The following is a 21,318-nucleotide window of genomic DNA, read 5'->3' as shown; positions in this document are numbered from 1 at the left end:
GAGATGTCCAAACACTTCAGGCTGTTCCCTCCAGAGAGGTGCAATTAGACAAAAAGAAGTTTGGCAGAGGAAGCGGATGCCCCTGGAAGGGAGAACCACTGTTAGCGGAATTAAAAATCAGGAAGTGTTTTGCTTTCTGCATCCCCCAAGTGCTCCTTGAAATGGCATCAACAGTTTTAGAAACACTTCAGATAACCTTTCTTTCATTTTTTTTTCCGACAGAAAGATTGTATGGTCCCTCCTCCCCAATCCAGGCACATCAAACTGATAAAGGACTTTACAGAGAAAACAAACCTTATATATATATATATTTTACTGAATCGTGGAAAGCCCAGGGAAGCCCAGGGGACAAAAGAATATCCTGGGAAAAACAAGTACTTTTTATTAGATGTATACAAGAATGCCTCCCTCCCTCCCTCCCGCTTTCCTTCCCTCCTTCCCTCCCTCCCCTTTCCCCTTTCCTCTTCTCCTTCATCTCTCCCACCCCTTTCCTGCTTGCCCCTCCCTCCTTCCCTTCCCCTTTCCCCTTTTCTGCCTGCCCCTCCCTTCCTCCCCTTCCTCCCCTCCCTCTTCCCTCCCTCCTCTGCATCTCCCTTCCCCTTCACATCTCCCTCTCCCCCTTTTCTGCCTGCCTCTCTCTCCCTCCTTCTCGTCCTCTCTCCTTCCCTCCTTTCTCTTTCCCTCCCTTCTTCCCTCCCTCTCTCCTTCCTTCCCTCCCTCCCTCCCTCCCCTTCCCCTTTCCCCTTCTCCTTCATCTCCCACCCCACTTTTGCTGCTTGCCCCTCCCTCCCTCCTTCCCCTTTCCCCTTTTCTGCCTGCTCCTCCCTTCCTCCCCTCCCTCTTCCCTCCCTCCTCTCCATCTCCCTTCTCCTTCACATCTCCCTCTCCCCTTTTTCTGCCTGCCCCTCTCTCCCTCCTTCTCATCCTCTCTCTCCTTCCTTCCTTTCTCCTTCCCTCTCTCTCTCTCCCCCTCCCTCCCCTCTCCCTTCTCCAGTGAAAGGAAGATATCTCCTCTTTTTTTGTCTTCATGCCTTCCTTCAGGCTGGCATAACCTTAAAATCAAATATTATCTGGCTTTTTAGTATCTTAAGGGCTTTTTAGACTGTTTCCACAACTGTATTCAGTCAAGCTTTTTGTGTATTGTGACATGGTAAATTGGCTGCTTCTTTTTCCCCCCTTGGTCCTTTGACAGACTCAACAGCCTAGATTTATGTAATTAAATTGATTTCCCGATTCCAACAATCGGCTTCAGACCAGTCCCTTCAAATCTATTCAAATCCCTACTCTGTGGGTTTTGTGATTCATCATATATTTCTATGGCGAGATTTGAAAAGTGCTCATTTTCAATTCTAAATTATCACTAGCATAAGGCCTTGAAAATGAAAAAAAAAATGTTGGAATAATACTATAATTAAAAAACAGTCTTTCTGATACTGGAAAAAAAAGTAAGTTCATATACAGACAGTATATTAAAAAGTACTCTTTTTTTGCTGTTTTTGTTGTATTTTCTGTCGCAGATGCCAAGGAAGTGTACCAAAAAAGTACACCATAAGTGCACCAGCATGCCTACCGTCCCTGTCCTAATATTTTTACTTACTCTTTTCATGTATTCAAATTATGTTTATACTTGTTACCTTATATATGCTTGACAAATAAACTTATGATTATGATTATGAAGTAAAACAGTGTGTCCTCTTTTCCCTCGCCTTTGTCCTCCTTTCCAACTGTCCACACCCTCCTTTCCCTGTTCAGAAATCTGCTAAGCCTAGTTTAACATGACACTACAAATGATGTAATTGTGTAGACAGACTTTGATAAGTTAGGAAATAATTACTTCATTTGCTCTATAGATATGGATTTTGGTTGTACCAGAACTTCTGAAGATTCAATTCCTTGTGTATCTATCAAAAAGAATTTTGAAACATTCATTGCTGCTTCGATCCACCATAATGTAGAGATTGAAATGTTGGACTAGAACTGAGGAGAACCAGGTTCAGGTCCAATATCCATCCCAGAAACTGGCTGCATGGCTTTCCAGATACATTTCTTGAGCCCAAACCATCATATTTGTTGGAAATAAAACAGATCTCTGTGTAAGACATCATGGAGTACTGGACATCATGGAGCCCTGAGTCTTCGGAGAGGGGCGGCATACAAATTGAATTAATAATAATAATAATAAATAATAATAATATACTTAGTGAATTAATTAAATAACCCTAACCAATTTCGTGATTGTACATGATGTACAATGACAATAAAGGCTTTGACTTGACTTTGTCTTCTGCCCCAGCTACGGACCCCAAAGAACGCAGCACACACAAAGTCTGTACAAACCTTAGTTTACTAAATTAAATCAGTCTTTTTCAAACAAAGGCTGTTAATTAACTTTCTTAACAGCCTACAAGAATCCAAAGAATAAATAATCGTAATCTTTCTAGGATTGGCAGAAAGTCCAGAAGCAATTTGCAGGACACTGATAAAAGAACTAATATCCAGACGCAAAAGAGAGTGAACTAAGTTGTTCCCTGCAAATTGCCTCAGTTGTCATCCTTCCTTAAATAGGTTAAGCGAGTGGCCAATTAGCCCCAAGCCTTACTCTCGAGGAGACCCCCTCCTGAGGAGCCACTCCTGCCTTTTGGCAGCTCTGCATCGAGAAGAGGCTCCTCCTCTTCTTCCTCTTCACTTATGGAAGTTTCTGGAGGTTCTGAAGGCCCTGGCTGAATCCCCGCCTCTGGCACCACATCTTCTCCATCCTCCTCATTGTCCGACTCGAGTGCCAGCTGCACAGATTGCTGGCGCAGCACCACACCAGCCTCCTCGCTGTCGGAATCATCTACTAGCTGCATAGGCCACTGACGGGCCACAACACTTTGACTTTGATCATATGTGCCATAATGCAATTGGAAAGCCCTTTGAGGAACAGTTGAGAGAACATAGAATAATAGGGTTGGAAGTGACCCTGGAGGTCTTCTAGTTCAACTCCCTGCTCAAGCAGGAGATCCTATAACAGTGATGGCTAACCTTTTCGGCACTGAGTGCTGAAAGTGGAGCAAGCCCTGGAGTGCCAGAATCCAGAAGAGAGCAGCTGGTTGGTGCGCATGTGCATGGCGGCCAACTGCTCTTCTGGGTTCCGTCCATGCATGAGCGCCAGACTGCTGGTCCACCGCGCATGTGCACCAGCTAGCTGCTGTCTTCCGGGTTCTGTCACGCACATGCGCACCAGCCAGCTGGTCTATGTGCGAAAGCCAGCTGTCCATCATGCATGAGCGCGACAGAACCTGGAAGTGAGCAATTGGCCAGCACGCATGCATGCTGGACCAGCTGTCCGTCATGCATGCGTGCGACGGAACCCAGAAAAGCAGCTGGAGACAGCACACGTGCCCAGAGAGGGCTCTTCATTCCACCTCTGGCACGCATGCCATAGGTTCACCATCATGGCCCTATAACATTCTGGACAAATAGTTGTCTGGTCTTTTCTTGAAAACTTCCAGTGATTGAGCACCCACAACTTCTGGAGGTAAGCCATTACACTAATTAATTGTTCTCACTGTCAGGATATTTTCTGTAGGATATTTAGGTTGGATTGAATTGAAGAATTGGGTATATTTTGCCTGTGGAAAAATGACTGATGGGAAATTTAGAATTGAACAGCCCTCCCTCCATGGGGGCCAGGGGGGGGGGAGAGAATTCAATACCACCTATCCCCAATTTATAATGCAGTCCTTTTGGCTGTTCCAAGAAGATTCCACACCTCCAATTCAGGTGACCCTGAGGTGACAGAGAAAACCCCAAGTAACCACAACAGCTCTCAGAGAGGGTTAAGACCAGTTGACTACAAAGAAAACATAATCTTTCCATTTCCCCACCACCATCACAATCCTGTCAGAACCTATCATCCCCACCCCTACCAACCAATCTCAACTGTCAATATAACTGCCCTTCCATCTCCCAAACTATCCAATACAACTGATGAAACTTCCAGGATAGGAAGCGAAAAGTCTTTTTCTTCTTCTTCCTCAAAAAAAAAAAAAAAAAAAAAAAAAAGTCCAGTTCCCTTTACCAAAAAACAAAAACAAAACCCCCACACTTTTGATATAACTATGACCTGAATGACTGAGAATCTTCATAGATATTTGACTGATAGTGCCAGTGACCTGGATTCAATTGCTGAATTTGAATTTGAATAGCCTGATTTAACAGAACATGTAGAATCTCAGTCCAAGAAGATACAGAGTCCAGAATCACCTGAGAATAATCAAGCACAGCCATTATCTGAACAATTGGATCCGTCAAGATGATGATGATGACAGGTAGATCAAAGCAAAGGTATTCTATGGGGCTCCTTCCCAAGCAAGGGAGAAAACCCCTTGATGAAAGGCAGTTGGCTAAAGCCTGATTTAAGAGGCAGCCCTGATCTTCCATTGAAATTGACATCTCTGGCTCTGGTGTGAAGTTTGTGTGATTTCTGCTCATGAACCTCTAATCTCTGGGCTGGCTGATAATCCTGACCTGGATCTTGGAACTCTGGACTGAATGTTGAGTATTCTTCTGTGTGTTGCTGTTAAAAGCAAAAAGCCATTCAGGCAAGTTTCCCCCACCCCCACCCCAGAAAGTCTGGTTTGGTTTGCATTCCTTGTCTGCTGTTATCTCCTTGGCCTTGAGAAAACTGCTAATTTCTGCAGCAACTGTGAGTAATTGAATAATTGAAGCAGGACAAAAAAAAAAAAAAAACAGAGGTAGGATTCTCATCTGTTAGCAATTTTCTAGAAGATTTTGCACTGAGAGGACTGGACTAGATGGCCTTGTATTGTTTTCCAAGTCCAGGATTGTAAGAATTTAAGATGGATAAATTCTGAAATAAGAACTTAAGATCCTCCTGATTGTATGCTTATTTAAGGGAATGTTATGCATGCATGATCTCTGTTGATTCCTGAAAAGAAAGTTACTCCAAATTGTTATGAACAAGTGACATGCTATTTTAATTGGTCCCTTGGTGAATAGCAGTTTGAGAATGAAAGCAACTAATTGCCCTCCTTTGCGAAGTGTCTGTTCTGAAATCCATAATAGGAAACCACAAACTTGTTGCTCTTGGGATGTTTCAAGTGAAGACTCGGCTGTGGTCTTCAAACAGCTTGCTGACCGTGTAGAGATGACATCCCAATTGTGCAGTGTTGAGAGGTAAAGAAGTAAAAACCAATAAGTGCAAATGGTTTATGATTTTATCTCTGAAAAGGAGAGGCCTTAAATGAGCAAATTCGGTTCCAGTATGTCAGAAACAATTTATTTGGCGGATGAAATCTGACATCCATTTCCCCGAAGAGGTGCAGAAAAGGGATCAGGTTCACTAAGACAGACCTTGTCTAACAGATTAAGATTAAAATTGTGACGGAGAGAGACGAGAGGTCTACATTTATCTCTGAATAAGGAATTAAAGGGCATCTTTATTTCTGTAAGTGGCAGATTCAAACGGCATCAAATGCCAAGAGGTTCCATGCAGACACAAAGCCTAATAGGTTAGGGAAAATATGCTCAAGCACCCTAGGAGGCTGATTTATATACATGGCATACAGATAGAATAATCACAAATGGATTTAATGAACATTGCCTTGCTTAAGATTGACACATCATGTCTATAAGTAGTATTTGGTCTAATGTGTCTCCGTTCCATGATACAGGGGGTCCAGAGGTGATAATCAGCAGGTTCTGACCAGTTCTGGAGAACCAGTAGCAGAAATTTTGAGTAGTTTGGAGAACCGGTAAATACCACCTCTGACTGGCCCCGCCCCCATCTCTTCTCTGCCTCCCGAGTCCCAGCTGATCCAGAGGAAATGGGAATTTTGCAGTATCCTTCCCCTGGAGTGGGGTGGGAATGAAGATTTTACAGTATCCTTCCCCTGCCACGCCCACCAAGCCACGCCCACCAATCCATGCCCACAGAACCGGTAGTAAAATTTTTGAATCCCACCACTGATGGGGTCACTCTAAGAGGGAATTGTGGCCATCAGCTGAAACTCCACATGGCGATGTGACGAAAACTCTTACATACTTGCATTCAACACCTAAGTATTTTTATTTATTGAATTTATATGTCGACCATATCAAGTGACTCTGGGTGGCTGCAATTTTTGCAACGTGACATCCTGATGTCCCAAAGGTGCTTTTTTCAGGAGGCAACTGGACTTTCTTGTTTTTTCTTTTGAAGACATTTCGCTTCTCATCCAAGAAGCTTCTTCAGCTCTGACAGGATAGTGGGGGAATGGAAGGATTTATACTCCTTGAAGGCAGCTGGTCATTTGTATCCTTTTAGAGGGTCATTGAACCCCTCGAGGTTTATCTGTGTCCTCAGGGTACACCTGAGTGGTGCTCCTGGTTCCAGTAGTCTACAATTTTACCTCTGGAAATCCATTCTTGCTCCCACACCATTCAAAGGGTGTTCATCCCAAATTGTACAGCTAAAAGTCTATAGATGTCACATCTATAGATGTCATAAAAGTCTGTAGAGATTCACAGTCATCTAGGTCATGGTTGTCCCAAATGTACTTTTTTTCAGGAGGCAATTTGGACTTGCTTGTTTTTTCTCTAAATCCTTCCATTCCCCATTATCCAGTCAGAACTGAAGAAGCTTCTTGGAGGAGAAGTGAAACGTCTTCAAAAGAAAAAACAAGAAAGTCCAGTTGCCTCCTGAAAAAGCACCTTTGGGACAACCATGACCTGGATGACTGGGAATCTCTACAGACTTTTATGACATCCTAATGCATATATACGGCCAGTTCTTGATTTATGAGCGCAACTGAGGCCAAAATTTCCATTGCTAAACAAGACAGTTGTTAAGTGACCTTTGCCCAGTGGTGAAATGTAAAATTTGTTACTACCAGTTCTGTGGGTGTGGCTTGGGGGGGGTGTAATATGACTGAGTGGGCATGGCCAACTAAAATGCTTTTAAAAGCCTCTGACGATCCCAGCTGACTTGCCTGAGATGCCTCTGATGATCGCGCAGCTCAGCTGGGATCATCAGAGGTTTTTAAAAGAAAAAAAGGTTCTGATGATCCCAGCTGAGCTGCGCGATCATCAGAGGCTTTTTTTTTTTTTTTTACTTTTAAAAGCATTTTTTCGGCCGAAGAGGTTGTAGAAAAAATGCTTTTAAAAGTAAAAAAAAAGCCTCTGATGATTGCGTGGCTCAGCTGGGCAATGGGGGGGGGGAGCAGGGATTTTTGCTACCAGTTCTCCGAACCACCCGCCTCCATTGCTATCAGATCAGGCGATCCAGTCCGAACCGGGAGCATTCCACCCCTGCCTTTGCCCCATTTTATGATGACCTTTCTTGCACAGTTTTTAAGTGAATCACTGCAGTTGTTAAGTTAGGAACAGGGTTGTAAAGTGAATCTGGCTTCCCCATTGACTTTGCTTGTCAGAAGGTCACAAAAGGGGATCACGGGACCATCGGGATGCTGCAACCATCATAAGAACATGCCAGTTGCCAAGCATCTGAATTTTGATCATGTGACCACAGGGATACTGTAATAGTTGTAAGTGTGAAATAGGGTCCTGTCACTTTTTCAGTGCTGTTTTAACTTCAGTCACTAAATAAACAGTTGTAAGTCAAGGACTACCCGTAGTCCCTTGTCCTACACTGCCTCCTGCATTCCTCCCCCCTGACCAAGGGTTGGCTGCTGTGGGTTCGCAGGGATTCGGGAGAACCTCTAGCTAAGATTCTGTGCAGTTCGGAGAACCTCCAAATCCCACTCCTGGCTGGCCCTGCCCACCCCTCCCCTCCCCTCCCCTCCCAGGAGTCCCCATGCAGCACGTTTTGGATGCAGGGTACGCATGGAGGCTCGGAGAGGGCAAAAAACAGGCCTACCGGAAGTTCGGGAAAGCCAGAAATGGGCCCATTTCCAGCCTCCAGAGGGCCTCCGGAGCCTGGGGAGGCCGTTTTCACCCTCCTGGAGCTCGAGGAAAGCTTCCGGAGCCTGGGGTGGGAAAAAATGCCCCCCCCTTTTGTGGTGCAGGAGGCCGACTAGGCCACACCCACCATGGCCATGTCCACCCAGCAACCGGGCAGAGAACCCCCTGCTAAACCCCACAATTATACCCCACAATCTGGTGATGGGGGACCATTTGCTTAACATGCTTGACAACATCATATTAAATAACCTTTATAACACTGTGCCAAAACCTGCTTTACAGGTTTCTTGCATCTGTTTTTTTCCTAACTCGTTCTCAGGATGCTGCAGAATTTCTTTTAAATTCTTTGTGATGGTGTTTTTGAGCCGGCTTGATTCGTGAAGGTGGCAGAGGATGTTGCTGCTTGATCTGGTTCCTTTTTACTTGTCAAAATTTCTATTCTTTTGAGAGCTTCTTGGGTGCCAGAGTTTTCCAATCTGAAAATGCTGACTGCGGAGAATTCCATTCAGTTGTGAATCCTAAACAAAACCCCTATTAAAATGGAGACATTGCTTTTTAACTTGTGGCCCCACTGTTCTTAATCAGACACCCCCCTAGGTGCAATCTACGGGAATATAACCTAGAACTTTGATATGAAAACAAACTTGGAAGTATAATTAATTGGCTCTCACAGATGCATTTTATATAATTATGATATTAGTAGTTTTATTTAACCCCTCATTTTTTTAAAAAAAAAAATGCTTTATTGTGCATTACTCAAAAGAACGTGTGGATTAACTATGGAAGAAGAAGGATTGGGGTTAATTGCACAGTTCTAGGTAGGTGGAACAAGGTGGCTCAGTGGCTAAGACACTGAGCTTGTCGATCGAAAGGTCGGCAGTTCAGTGGTTTGAATCCCTAGTGCCGCGTAACAGGGTGAGTTCCCATTACTTGTCCCAGCTTCTGCCAACCTAGCAGTTCGAAAGCATGTAAAAAATGCAAATAGAAAAAGAGGGACCACCTTTGGTGGGAAGGTAACAGCGTTCCATGCACCTTTGGCGTTTAGTCATGCCGGCCACATGACCACGGAGACGTCTTCGGACAGCGCTGGCTCTGCAGCTTTGAAACGGAGATGAGCGCCGCCCCCAAGGGTTGGGAATGACTAGCACATATGTACGAGGGGAACCTTTACCTTTACCTTTAGGTAGGTGGAATTTCCTATATTTTAATTTGTTTTACCTGTCGATATATATCCACTTTCTCTTTTGGAAAAAGAAACTCCTTTCATTTCTATTGGGTAATTTTTAGAGCAGGGATAATAAACATTGTGATCCCTCAAAACAAGGCCCCTCACCACCTTGCAGAAGATTGAGATAAGGAAGAGACGTGGTACTTTTTCTAAACTTGTCCATCGCCCTTCTAGCTTGAGAAAATGGCCCTTTCACTTCCCACAGAGATGCGTTCTGTGAGCCCCTTGTCTGCTGTGGTCATTCTATTAAACAATGACCCAACAGGTCACACAGGTTGCCTGGTTACATCTGAAGACAATCAAAGGCAACAGAAATGGGCAACTTGGACAGGGCTGTTATGACCCAGGACACGTAGACAGACGCAGGCATCAATAAAGTTGTTTTGTGCACTGCTATACTATGACAGATGGCCCTACAGCGGTTGGCAAAGTTCCACCCCAAATTTTCCCGAAGGCAGCCACCCACAGTTAATGCAACCCAGTCCTACAAACTAGGTCCAATAGTCACCAGGGTCGCTTCACAAGGCAAGGAGAAAGTCTGTAGTCCACAAACTACAAAGTTCACAGGACAGAAACACAATCTGAAGTGCAAGAAGCAGAGTTTACGAAGGCCAGGGAAGTGCAAGCAAACAATTGATCCTGATGAAGGGACCCTCCCCCTGCCTTCCTTATAGGTGTATCCTTATAGGGAAGAGGTGAAGGCTCTGGTGGACTGGTGCAATAAAAGTAATCTGGTTCTAAATGTTGATAAAACAAAGGAGGTCAGTGTAGATTTTAGAAAGAGCTGGCATAGTCATACTCCATTCAGTATCAGGGATGCAGCTGTAGAGCTGTAGAGTTATCTGGGGGTGCAGATAACTAACAAACTGAACTGGTCTCTCCACACGTCATCCTTAGTGAAGTGTGCAAACCAGTGTCTGCATTTCCTGCGTCGGATGAGGAGAGCACATCTTTCTCCTTCTGTCCTGGCCACTTTTTACAGAGGCATGATTGAGAGCGTTTTAACAGACTGCTTCCCTGTTTGGTTTGGTGGCAGCAGTGTCTCAGATAGAAAGTCCATACAGAGAGTGGTAAGGACAGCTGAGAAGCTTCCCGTTATTCAGGATACTGCTTATAAGCGCTATGTGCTTAGAGCTCAAAGCATTGTTAGAGATCCCCCCCCCCACACACACACACTTTATGGTCTGTTTCTGTTGCTCCCCTGTGGGAGGAGGTTTCGAAGTATTTCTAACAGGATTATCAGATTCTGTAACAGCTTTGTTCCCTATGCCATCCGTCTGGTAAACTCGCAAGATTAGTTTCCCTCACCATGTACATGTACGCATCCGAACTAGACTGTGTTGTTTCTTTGTGTCATATACATATTTATTTATTTATTTAAATCAGCCCGAGCCAGCTGTTCCTTGTGAGGAGGGGCGGGGCAGCCTCCTCACCAGCAGCCCTGTGAGTTTTCCTCCGCTCCTTCTCCATGGCCTCAGATCAGGTGGGGGAGGTAGCTGTTCCTCATCAGAGGGAATCTGTTGGTCTCTCATCACCACTGCCTGTCTGCAGCTGATCTTCCCCTGCATTTGTGAAGGCAGGCAGCTTCCAATTCAGTCGAACACTTCCCCCAATGTCAGAGATGCCTGGGACAGCATTGTCCTGTCCAGATGTTCCAGGGGAGATGTGCCATCCCTGTCAGATGGTCCTGATTCTTCCTCCTCCTCCTCCTCCTCCTCCTCCTCCTCCTCCTCCTCCTCCTCCTCCTCCTCCTCCTCCAAACCAGGATCTGTTGGAGCCATGACAGGTGCCAACTGTCAAGGCTTATGAGGCTGAGTGTGATGAACTATTGATTTTACTTAGGAGAAAGAAACCTGTTTACATCCTTTTAAATGGGACAAAATCAGAAGAATAAATGTATGCATCAGTTGAAGCATCATTAATAACAGAGATAAATGTTCTGGAAAGCAACAAAGAAAAATTGCAAAAGGACATCAGGTTCTGCAGGGAAGAAACACAAAGCTTTGCCGGACTCAAAGAAATCACCTTGACATGGCATCAACAGACACAATACAATGAAGAAAATCTGTTTTATTTAAGCAGGATAACGCTGCTTTCACAATCTCTGATTTTTTTTCAATCTTGTAATTAGAGCATTGCTATAGTTGTATATAAATGTGAGAGATGAATTGTAGAGAGCCATTTGGAATGAGAAATGTGTAGAGAAGATACAGATTCACAGAGTTGGAACTTGGAAGGGACCTTATAGGTCATCTAGTCCAACCCCCCCATCCAAGCAGGAGACCCTACACCATTTCTGACAAATGGCAGTCCAGTCTCTGCTTAAAAGCTTCCAGTGATGAAGCTCCCACAACTTGTGAAGGCAACTTCTGTTCCATTGGTTGATTGCTCTCACTATCAGAAAATTTCTCCTTATTTCCAGGTTGACTCTCTTCTTGTTCAGTTTCCATCCATTATTCCTTGTCTGACCTTCAGGTGCTTTGGAAAGTAGCTTGACCTCTTCCTCTCTGTGGCAGCCCCTCAGATATTGGAACACTGCTATCATGTATCAGCGCTCCATGGCATAGGACCTAGTTATCTTCGAGACCGCCTTCTGCCACCGACGACCTCCCATCGACCCGTGCGCTCCCACAGAGAGGGCCTCCTCGGGGTGCCATCAGCCAAGCAATGCAGGCTGGTGACCCCCAGGGGGAGGGCCTTCTCTGTGGGGGCTCCCACCCTCTGGAATCAGCTGCCCCCAGAGATAAGGAGAATCCAAGACCTTCGTGCCTTCCGCCGTTCCCTTAAAACTTTCCTTTTTCAACAAGCCGGGCTGGCCTAACAAATTCTTTTAAATGATTTTAAATTTGTTTGTCTTTTTAAATTGTGGGCCAAATTGAGATATTTCCTTTTAATCTGTTCTTAATCTATCTATTATGTATTATGTATTTATGTGTTTTTATTTGGCTGTACACTGCCCTGAGTCCCTAGGGAGAAGGGCGGTATATAAATCTGAAGTAAAATAAAAATAAAAATAAATCTCTCCCCTGGTCCTTCTCTTCACTAGACTAGCCATGCCCAGTTCCTGCAACCATCCTTCATATGTTTTAGCCTCCAGTCCCCTAATCATCTTGGTTGCTCTTCTCTGCACTCTTTCTAAAGTCTCAACATCTTTTTTGTAGTGTGGTGACCAAAACTGGATGAGATATTCTAGGTGAAGAATCCATAGAAGAAGTGGTGAAGTGCTGGCTTTGAACAATGCATAGTTAATCCCTAGTCAGATGACAGAAAAACCTGACTCAGTATAACTCAAATATTTTGGTCCTTATTTATTTACAGGATGTAATGGAGATTAATGAAACAGAGTGTGCAGAGTCAGTAGATAATGAAAGTAGGAGTAGTTCCAGCAACAATAGTAGTAATGGTACTAGTAGCGTTTGTAGCAATGAGAGTAGGAACCAAAGCTGGAGGCAAGGACATAATGGAAATAGAGAGCATCGTGAATATGTTAAGGCATTCAGCTGTTCAACTTTAAATGGGAGGAGTGTTAGGGTAATGATGATTTGAAGCTGATCATCCCTTTAAGACTGAAGATGAGTCAGCAGGGTTATTGTCCTTTAAGAAGCTGCCTATATAAGGGAGGCCATTAGAGGGCGTCTCTCTCTCTCTCTCTCTCTCTCTCTCTCTCTCTCTCTCTCTCTCTCTCTCTCTCTCTCTCTCTCTCTCTCTCTCTCTCTCTCTCTCTCTCTCTCTCTCTCCTCGTGTATCTCTCTCCTCGTGCATCATTCTCCTCGCCGTCGTGTATCTGCATTGTAGTTCTCTGTGTAGAGTTGAAGAAGACTGATTGATTGCCTGGTATGTGCTTAGCGTGTGTATGTATATATACTGTATTTAACTTGTAGGTAAACCACTGTTTGTAATGAAAAAATCTCGGTGTCCTGTATTTTGCTCCTGGGTTGACTCAAAATAGTAGTCACGCTGTAAACACTCTGACATCATGTTTATACGGCTACCACTCTCACAAAATTTGATTCTTGTGGCATACAATCAAACCATTAAAACATTCAACAAATACAAAAAATATTATTGGAAACTTAGGACAGAGTCTCGAGTATCATGAACAATGGAGCCGCCTCGTGTGATTGCCATTCTCTTGTGACCTCTAGGGTTGTGGGACACAACCAGGTTTTAAGGAATTTTGGAAGGCTTGCAGAAATGGGACAAGTACCATGGTTAATGTTGTGGCCCGCCAGCAGCCTGAGGAGCTGGCAGTGGAGTTGGACAGTGAGGAAGCTGGGGAGGACAGTGGGCCGGTCCTGGAGTCAGGGGAAGACTGGACGAGGGCTCTGCATCGGAGGCAGAGATGGGGCCAGGGACATCTGGGAGCGATGCACGGACCCCGGAGCCTCCAGAGGCGGATAGCAGAGAGGCAGAAGAACAGAAGGAGCTTGTTCCTAGTGCATGCATGCAAAGAGCTGCCAGAAGGCAAGAGCAGCTAAAGCAAAAAGAGGCCAGGAGATGATTGACCCTTCCCAGAAAGCTTAAAAGAGCAGCAATGGCTCTTGGGATCTTTGTAGGAAAGCAACATTGCTACATTTGTTTATTGTCAGCGTCTGTTGTTTCTGAACTTTCGGGGTTTTGCCAAGAAAAGCCTTTGGCAGGGTGCCAAAGAAGACAAAGGTTTGTGATAAGGCTGAAGGACTGTTTATGAAGGATTTGTTTTGGAATTAATTTGGACTAAACTGAGAATGAAGTAATTCTCAGCTGTTCTAATAAAATATCTTTGTTTAGAACTGATTGTGTCTGGTAATAACTACTTGGGCCTAGGTCACAACAGTTAAAAGGGCCTGTCACCTGGGTCCTGCTGGATATTGCTCTTTGGCAACAGAAATCTGGTCCCCATTGCAGTTGTAAAATCAGGACAACCTGTAAGCCTTTTAAATAAGCAAGCTTTATTTTCCCAGGATTAATCTGTTAAGGAGAAGACCAGATAGCATAATACAGGGGTGTCAATCTAGATTTCTTCAAGGGCAGCATCAGCATTGTAGTTCTCCTCCACGGGCCGGGGGGGGGGGAGGTGGCAGGGAGCGGGGAGGGAGACAGGATGGATGCCTCCTGCAGCACCCTGCTGGCCAAAATGGGGCACATGGGGCCACGTGCAGCCCCCTCTGCCCGTTTTCAGCCTCCCCAGCCTCCAACAGCATTCTGCCAGCCATAACTGTTTGCGCAGAGGCCCCACAAGGGGCCTGTGTGGCCTGTTTTTGGCCTCCCCAGCCTCCTGCAGCACTCTGCCACCAAAAAGAGGCCACACGGAGGCCCCCCACAGCCTATTTTGGCCGGCAGAGGCACTGCAGGCCAGTCCTTTGATCTTTCCAGGCCGGCCCTACGGGTCTGATTTAAGCACCCTGTGAGCCGCATCTGGCATAATGAGTTTGACACCCCTGGCATAATAGGTAGAAACATTGTTCGCTCTCTATCCCTCCTCCTCACAATCCTCCTCCATTTCTTCCTGCTCTTTCTCCCTCTCCCTTCTCATTCTGATATCTTCTAATCTCCCTTTTCGCTTTCTCCTCAGGGAGTAGAAAATGGACCGATCAACTTAAAGGTGGGACCTGATCCTTTGTACATGAGGCTGAAGCCCAGATAGATTGTAGCAGGGGTGAAATCCAGCAGGTTCTAACGGGTTCTGGAGAACCGGTAGCGGAAATTTTGAGTAGTTCAGAGAACCGGAAAATACCACCTCTGGCTGGCCCCAGAGTGGGGTGGGGTGGGAATGGAGATTTTGCAGTATCCTTCCCCTGCCACGCCCACCAAGCCACGCCCATAGAACCGGTAGTAAAAAAAAAAATGGATTTCACCACTGGGTTGTAGGTTACCTTGCCCTCTTGTAGATATTTGTGTTGCATGCACAGAGGCGCCACTTCGCTTCAATGTGTTTAGTTCTCTGGTTGGCGTGTGCTACAGTAAGCAGGTAACATATGCTCAACAGAACATTCAGATTAAATAGGCTCCCAGGTGTATCAGTCTTGCTGTTTGCCTTTGTTTGCTTCTAATGGGTTTTAAGCTGAGGTGTTAGCGGTGCAGACCCAAGAGGAAACTGTTCATTGCATGTTCCGGCATCTTTAGCCAGAACAATTGAGGCAATTCTAGCCTTCCAGGGAGTTCTCGCCAGACTCTTTAATTTCTATGCGTGCCCCTCCACAAATTGGAACCCCCCCCCCAAACAATAGCAGTCGCAGATTCTAGCTCTTCAAAATACTTCGGCAACACTTAAACAAGATATACCTTGCACGAAAGATGCCTAAACCATTTGCTTCATCAAGAACATTAAACAACTGGGCTCTCTCAGGCATAACGGCCCATGGGAAATAGGCCGAGCGTTTCCAGAGCTCATCGTTTTGCATGCAGGTCACACTTTAATGAACTCACACTCCAACAAAACCCCTCTGACGAAAGGAAAGGAGAAAATAAAAACAAGCAAGCAAGAAAAAGCCCATTAGACTTGGAGGCTCCAAACATCTCTAAGAACTTCTGAGGAATGAGAACGACTGGAAAAGTGTCATTTGTAAGGTGTTTAATTTTGGACGTTAATTCTCAAATCGGACACTTTCCTGTGAATTTTAACACCAAAGATGTACTGGCAACCCCCCCCCCATCTTTAACAACTAATGCTGGGAGTAGAGGGGGGAGAGAGAAACAGAGAGGATCCACAAAGATGTTCAGCTGGAGAATCTGCGGGAAGTGATGATCAGAAGCAAACAATAAAGAGAGGAAAACAGCCACCTGCAGGGATTTTTAGCAGGATTAACACATCCTCTTTTGTTAAAAAAATGAATGCAGGAAAGCTGGCGAGGGCTGGAAGCTACTAAGACCAAAATATCCGAGATGCCAAAAGCTGTTGATAATAGTTTGAATTGCGCTTTGGTGATACAAAAGTTCAGACTTCCTTCAGAATTTATTTATTTATTTATTTATTTGTCGCATTTTTATGCTGCCCAACTCCTGAGGGACTCTGGGTGGCTAACAACAAAGAATAAAACAACAATATCGAACAATATCCCATGCAAAAGTTTAAAAAGAAAACATTAAAATCCATACACTCCAATTCATGGCCAGGTCTCGCAAGCGCACCATAGCGAGATCAACGGCCCCAGGCCTGCCGGAAGAGCCAGGTCTTCACCGCTTTCCGGAAGGCCAGTAGGGTGGGGCAGTCTGGACCTCAGGGGGTAATTGGTTCCAGAGAGCCAGGGCAGCCACAGAGAAGGCCCTCCACCGCAGACCCGCCAACCAGCATTGTTTAGCTGACGGGACCCAGAGGAGACCAACTCTGTGGGATCTTACCAGTCGCTGGGAGCTATATGGTAGAAGGCGGTCTCGAAGATAGCCTGGCCCTGAGCCATGTAGGGCTTTAAAGGTAATAACCAACACCTTGAATTGTGCCCGGAGACCAATACGGAGCCAGTGCAGCTCGTGGAGAATTGGTGTAATGTGGGTGCATCTAGGTGCACCCACGATAGTTCACACAGCTGCATTCTGGACCAACGGTAGTTTCTGAACACAGTTCAAGGGTAGCCCCATGTAGAGCGTGTTGCAATAATTTAAATAATAATTTAAATTAATTAAATTAAATCCTCTTTTGTTAAAAAAATGAATGCAGGAAAGCTGGTGAGGAATGGAAGCTACTAAGACCAAAATATCCAAGATGCCAAAAGCTGTTGATAATAGTTTGAACTGCACTTCGGTGATACAAAAGTTCAGACTTCCTTCAGAATTTATATTTTGGATTACAATATATTCTTTTAATCTTCTAATCTGCATAGTTACTGATGGGTCTAGGCCTCTCGCTATTAAAATGCAGCGTGGAACTCATGAAGGGATTTTTTTTTGGTTACCTTTGATTTTCAGTTTGGTCTAATACGACCAATTTGTGAAATTAAAAACTCAACAAGATCATGATCAAAACACTGTGCGGATGCTGTCCGTAATCAAGGCTGAGTAAACGGCATAAAAATTCACTAGGACACCAGGGTGGCAGAGGAGATGCAAGATTTAAATGAAGGGCCTAATGCAGTGATGGTTAACCTTTTTGTGCTGAGTGCCCAAAGCGTGTGTGCACGTGTGTGAATGCACACACACGTGCCAGAACCCCCAAAATGCAATGTGCAGCACCCCCCACACATGCATCCTGACTCTGTGCATCAGTGATGGGTTGCCCCTGGTTCGGACCAGTTCGCAAGAACTGGTAGTAAAACCGGTGGGAGGCTCCGCCCACTGACCCAGACGTCATCATAGGTGATCTGCACGTGTGCAGAAGCTTCTGCGGGCGCGATACGAACTGGTAGTAAAGGTAAGTAGAACCCACCCCTGCTGTGCATGCGCCCGACCCCCCGCGCATGTACCCCATCCCCCGAGCCCCGTTTTGGTTTCCAGGTTGGTGCAGGAAGCCTCCTGCACCAACCTGGAAGCCAAAAACAGGGCACAGGAGGCACAGCGTGAGGCCCCACCCCACCCCGTTTTGGGCCTGGAAAGCCTCCTGCACCAACCTGCATCCCCCCATGAATGCCCCCCGCCCCCCGCACATGCATGCGTGCATCCCCCCCTGCGCCCCACCCCCCACGCATGCATGGCAGAGACTGGAAGACCAGGTGGCCAGCGGGAGGTGCATGCACATGTGCGATGGAGTTGGGCTGGGGTGACAGCTGGTGTGCCCGTAAAGAGGGCTCTGCGTGCTAACTGTGGCACACGTGCCATAGGTTCATCATCACGAGGCTAATGCGTGAATATGCTAGATGCCTAGTGGACTTTTTCTGATCAGACTAAATAGTGAAGCTTTATAATTTGATTATAGACAAGAGATGAGATGTCAGAAGAAAAGGTCTTTTATCGAAATATTACAGAAGGGGATAAGTTGCTGAAATTGTTTGTACTTGTCTTATTTATTTATATCCCATCTTTATTATTTTTATAACTAACTCAAGGCAGAAAACATACCTAATACTGCTCCCTCCTTGTTGTAACCTAGGCTCACTTAGTCATTACAGGACACAATTAGTCTCAAACAAAACTATTTTATTATAATAGCTGAGAATTACTTCATTCCCAGCTTAGTCCAAATTAATTCCAAAATAAATCCTTCAGAAAAAGTTATTCGGGCTTATCACAAACCTTTATCTTCTTTGGCACCCTGCCAAAGACCTTTCTTGGCAAAGCCCCACGAAGTTCAGAAACAAGAGACGCCGACTGGAAAACAGATTTAGCAACGTTGCTTTCCTACAAAGGGCCCAAGACCCTTTGCTGTTCTTTTAAGCCTTATGGGAGGGGCCAATCATCTCCTGGCCTTACTCCCGAGTCGTCCTTTTTGCTTTAGCTGCTCTTGCCTTCTGGCAGCTCTGCCCATTCGTGCACTGGGAACAGGCTCCCCCTGTTCCTCTGCCTCTCTGCTGTCCGCCTCTGGAGGCTCTGGAGTCCGCACATCACTCCCAGATGGTCCTTGCCCCATTTTTGCCTCTGATGCAGAGCCCTCCTCTGGGCCTTCCCCAGACTCCAGAACTCCCCCATGGTCCTCCCCAGCCTCCTCAATGTCCGACTCCGCTGCTAGCTCCGTGGGCTGCTGGCGGACCACAACACTCCTCCTATTTTCTCCCACAACAATAACCCTGTGAGTTGGGTTGGGTTGAGAGAAAGGGATTGGCCCAAATTACCCATCTGGCTTTCATGGCTAAGGCAGGACTCAAATTGACAATCTCCTGTTTTCTAGCAAACTGTCTTGATGAATAGTCACTGCTTTATATATCTTAAATAAATAAATAAATAAATGAATAAATAAATAAATAAATAAATAAATAAATAAATAAATAAATAAATCTTTTCTTTCTTTTCTGTTTCTTTGCAATTTTTCTAATTTTCTTAGTTTGTATAAGTGTTTTTCTTTGTATTTTTAAACTTTAGTAAAAAAAATATTATTATGTACTAGCTGAATACCCATGCTTCACTACAAAACTATGCGATTGGGCATGATAAATTGAACTAACCAGTTCTGGAGTAACGCCAAGATAGATTCCACAATGGATGTCCCTCTCATTGTCATCATCACCAACAAAGTATATCTGGAGAAATGAGGCCCTGCCATGATACTCCCTATCCTGTGGTAGACCTGCCCCTACACTTTGAATGTTGGCATATTTAGCTATAGGTGCCTGATTAATGTAGGGGTTATTAGATGCATACTTTTTTACAGCCTCTCTCTTGACTTCAGGATGACTTTGACGATACTTTTTTGCAGCTTCCCTTACTTGTGTTTTCTTAATCACATCTGTAAATCTTTTCCTGCATTTCCCCCCCCCCCACTTTTCCCTTTAACTGGTGTTACAGTAGAAGGAACAGATTCGTTTGAACTGAGGAGGTCAGTGTAAGAAGTGAGCTGGGGCTGGGACACTATGCAGGTGAAATTCGGTTCACAATCTGTTGGCTCAGTGGTGGTCGGTGATTGAAACTCATATGGGAATATCTCTCCTGCCGCTTTGAGTTCGGAAGCAGTTCCATAGGTGGAAGGTGTAGACATTTTGGTGAGGTAGAGACGTTTAGTACTGTAAGGAGTCCCAGACCGCTCCTGAGTGAAGGAGTGGAACGTCTGCCAGTTTGAACTGAGGGAACGGAATGTGAGGCAAGTGGCAGTTGGAACTTTTCAGGTGGGGAGGGGGAATAGAACATCTAACTCCTTAGCATCAGAGCGTGTGAATATACTGTATATGAATATACTGTATATAAAATACTAATGATCTGATGGTCATTTGGAAAAATCCTTTCTTAGCGAGCACCTAGAAGCCAAGAGGAATGTACATGCCAAATTTCAAGTTTGTAGGCTTTACCGTTCTGGAGATTTCGTGATGAGAGAGTGGATTTTGCTTTTATATATATAGATAAAAAGAATGCCTACTTGAATTTCTGGAGAGATTTATTGCCAGAGTCAGGGTAGAAGTCTGACAAAAGAAGGTGGACCAGTCTACCTTTTGTAGCTGGCATATTCATTGTTAGCACCGTCCCTTCTTCAAAAGACTTCACAAAAGACTTGGGTTCACACAGCATGCAATTTTATTCTTTATTTACTTGTGCAATAGAATTTTACATCAGCATAACATTTATTAAGCTGGATTTAAGGTTTAACATCTTGTGTGAAGCCAAGTTCTATTTGTAGCAGTGTACGTGTGAAGAGTTGTGGCCCATCGGCTGCCAGCAGAGCTAGCAGCAGAGTCAGACGACGAGGAGGTTGAGGGGGGAGCCTGGGCCAGCTTCGGAGTCTTTGGAAGGCTCTGATGAGGAAGCAGGATCAGAGGAAGCTGCAGAGCTGGGGCCTTCCATCCTGCCTCAGATGGAGAGGCAGCTGTCTTCAGGGCCTGAGCTGAGTGAGGGGGAGGAACACATGGGACCCATCCCGGATGTGTGTATGTATAGAGAGGAAAGGAAAGGAGAGCAATGGAAAGCAATAAGCTGGCTCTCAGGGAAAAGAAGATGTAGACTCCAGCCAGCCCCTCCCTGGCTGGGAAATAAATATAGGGGTTTAGAAGTGGCTGGTTGTGTCAGAGTATATTCATCAACTGGAATAGGACATGGTAACAAGGTCAGCCAATGTATAGGCATAGCAACTAAGTCAGCCAATGAGGGCTATTTGGAAGCTGAAACAGACTGGAGCCAGGTCGTGTCTTAGTCTGCAGCTTCTGAGTCTGTGCAGAGAATTGAAACTGAAACTAAGCAGTTTGTGCATGCTATCTGCTCTGCTGAAATGAAACTAACTGTTCTCTCCTGCCTTTTGTTTTGCCTGTAAGTTCTACCACGTTGGAAGAATCAGTTATTGGTATTGTAAAATTTACTTCATCTGTTATTATGTATATAAAGAGAAGTTAATGAATCCTGCTGAATCAATTATCTGTGTGTGCTTCTGGATTTGATTTTTGCAAGAAACTCTGATAGGTTGTTGTAGACAACCATTCATTTTCCAGTGTACATCAATCAGGTCAGATGCCTTTGCCAGAACCAGGTTTGTTGGGACTAATTGCTCTCTATTTGAGGTGCCAACGGAATCTCCTTGCTGGGAAATAATGGGAGTGAATTTGCCTCAGTCTGTGTGAACAGGGCCTGTTTCTGTTTGGCTAATCATTGAGAAGACTTTTTATCTTGAGTTCTCATGTGAACCGAGACTGTTCTTGCCC

General features: G+C 45.0%; 1 long non-coding RNA gene across 1 annotated transcript; it reads right to left on the bottom strand.

Moving 5' to 3' along the window:
- Positions 1-8,140: 8,140 nt before the first annotated feature.
- Positions 8,141-9,193, bottom strand: LOC148116987 (uncharacterized). The gene is made up of 2 exons (XR_015734024.1): positions 9,124-9,193; positions 8,141-8,436 (listed from the first exon to the last, which is right to left on the bottom strand). It is a non-coding gene; the product is annotated as an uncharacterized LOC148116987 (long non-coding RNA).
- Between the last annotated feature and the right edge of the window lie 12,125 nt (positions 9,194-21,318).

The sequence above is a fragment of the Pantherophis guttatus genome, chromosome 1, assembly GCF_059756535.1.
Source record: "Pantherophis guttatus breed Tessera chromosome 1, ASM5975653v1, whole genome shotgun sequence".
Lineage (NCBI taxonomy): Eukaryota > Metazoa > Chordata > Lepidosauria > Squamata > Colubridae > Pantherophis > Pantherophis guttatus.
This window is presented reverse-complemented; position numbering and strand designations above follow the sequence as displayed.